Source organism: Colobus angolensis, unplaced genomic scaffold, assembly GCF_000951035.1.
Source record: "Colobus angolensis palliatus isolate OR3802 unplaced genomic scaffold, Cang.pa_1.0 Scaffold36, whole genome shotgun sequence".
Taxonomy (NCBI): Eukaryota; Metazoa; Chordata; class Mammalia; order Primates; family Cercopithecidae; genus Colobus; species Colobus angolensis.
Window position 1 is genome coordinate 1,689,959 of NW_012116932.1, and position 2,429 is coordinate 1,692,387.

The following is a 2,429-nucleotide window of genomic DNA, read 5'->3' on the forward strand; positions in this document are numbered from 1 at the left end:
TTTCACCATGTTAGCCAGGATGGTCTCGATCTCCTGACCTCGTGATCCGCCCACCTCGGCCTCCCAAAGTGCTGGGATTACAGGTGTGAGCCACAGCGCCCGGCCTTGCTACTGCCATCTGTACCAAGATTCAAGCTTCCTCCTTTTCCTAAGATCCCTACATCCTGACCACCAGTTCCCAGCCTCCTTACTCTCTTTCTCTGCCCACACCCACTGCCCTGGTTCATGCCAGCTTCCATGTCCCCACCTATAAGGAGGGAAGTGAGTGATTAATGAATCTGCCTGCCACGGCCATAAGAGGCTTCGTGGCCTGGGTTCAAATCCCACCCCTGCCACTTACCAGCTGCGTGGCCGGGGGCAAGTCACTTCACGTCACAGGGCCTCAGTTTCTTCATCTGAAAAATGGGTGGAATTCCTGTCACTCTCAAGGTGGTTGTGGAAATCCAAAGAGATTACTCGTGTATTCCATCTACATTCTGCTTCAGACTCCATTTAAGGACACTGTTGTCATTATTATGGGTGTCTCCTCCTCTGCCCTGCCCTGCCCTGCCCAGGAATATCCCAGCCCTCTCTGCCTGCCAATACCTACTCCAGGCCCACTCCTCCAGAGAGCCTCCCAGGCTTGCCCCAGCAAGCTGGAACCGCCCCTGTGGTACAGACGGCTCAGGCCCATGAACCTAATTGCATGCTGCCCTGGCAGAACTCTTGTCTTCCAGCCTCAGGCTGTCATTTAACTTCATGTCTCTATTTTAAAACGTAAACCAGATGGCATCACTGCCCTGCCTGAAACTTTACAACGGTTTCCCACCTTCTGGAAGAAAAACTGCAAACTCCTTACTGTGATCCACACACCCCTGTACAATCGCTGCTCTGGGTTCATCTTCTGCGCCAACCACACAATTCCAAGCTTGGTCCAGCCTAAAGACCTTGGCCTTGCCCATCTTCTTTTTTTTTTGAGATGGAGTCTCACTCTGTCACCCAGGTTGGAGCGCAATGGCACGATCTCAGCTCACTGCAACCTCCACCTCCTGGGTTCAAGCGATTCTCCTGCCTCAGCCTCCTGAGTAGCTGGGATTACAGGTGCGTACCACCACGCCTGGCTCATTTTTGGATTTTTAGGAGAGATGGTGTTTCTCCATGTTGACCACCATGCCCTGAAACTCCTGACCTCAGGTGATTTGCCCGCCTTGGCCTCCCAAAGTGCTGGGATTACAGGCGTGAGCCACTGCACCCAGTCTCATGTATCCGTTTGTTCATGCATCTATTCATTCATCTGCCCCTAATACACCCTCTCATCTCACCTGGTCCATCTCCATGATCACTCACCTAAACTAGTGCGGTTGGCTCCTGTGGGCTTCCCAGCTTCCACCCTAACCCACTACGACTTCTTGTCCAGACAGCAGCCAGACTGGTCCTGTAAAATATAAGTCACGTCACATTTGTCTCTGCTCTGACCCCTCTCCGGGCTCTGACCTTGCTGGAAAGAAAAACCAGGGTCGGCCGGGCGTGGTGGCTCACACCTGTAATCCTAACACTCTGGGAGGCCAAGGCAGGCATGAGCCACCATGCCCAGCCATATGTGTCTTAACTATTTGGATTTGTCTTTCTGTGAACTGCCTGTCTTTGCCCACTTTTTCTTAAATGCATGGTCTGTTTGTAATTGCATGGCCTCTCCTTTTTCTTATTGATTTGTGAGAACTCTTTATATATTCTGGATACTTGTCTTGTATCGGTTCCCTCATCTCTCTATTCATAGCACCCATCACAGAGGCTAGCACACAACAGGCACTCACTGGCCAGGCACAGTGGCTCACACCTGTAATCTCAGCACTGTGGGAGGCTGAAGCATGAGGATGGATTGAGCTCAGGAGTTTGAGACCAGCCTGGGCAACATAGCAAGACCCCATGTCTACTAAAAATCAAAAAAAAAATTAGTGGGGCCAGGCACAGGGGCTCACATCTGTAATCCCAGCACTTTGGGAGGCCAAGGACGGTGGATTATTTGAGGTCAGGAGTTTGAGAACAGCCTGGCCAACATGGTGAAACCCGATCTCTACTAAAAACACAGAAAAATTAGCCAGGTGTGCTGGCGCATGCCTGAAATCCCACCTACTCTGGAGGCTGAGGCAGGTGAATTGCTTGAACCTGGGAGGTGGAGGTTGCAGTGAGCCACGATCATACCACTGCACTCCAGCTTGGGCAGCAGCAAGACCCTGTCTCAAAAGAAAAAAATAAAAAAGAAACAAAAGAAAAAAGAGAGGGTGGGCACGGTGGCTCACGCCTGTAATTCCAGCACTTTGGGAGGCCGAGGCGGGCAGATCATGAGGTCACGAGATCGAGATCATGGTGAAACCGTATCTCTACTAAAGAAAAAAAAAGGCCGGGCGCGGTGGCTCAAGCCTGTAATCCCAGCACTTTGGGAGGCCGAG

The 2,429-nt window shown here is 51.5% G+C and overlaps 1 protein-coding gene across 2 annotated transcripts in view; it reads right to left on the bottom strand.

Moving 5' to 3' along the window:
* The window catches only part of GIPC1 (GIPC PDZ domain containing family, member 1), a 22,787-nt gene that overhangs the window by 12,419 nt on the left and 7,939 nt on the right, over positions 1-2,429 (bottom strand). The window contains exon 2 of one of the 2 annotated variants that reach the window (XM_011953209.1): positions 1,327-1,414. The gene's annotated coding sequence lies outside the window, so the exon portion shown is untranslated. Of the gene's footprint in view, positions 1-1,326; positions 1,418-2,429 lie in introns of those variants that run through there. The other variant, XM_011953210.1, reaches the window with a different exon arrangement.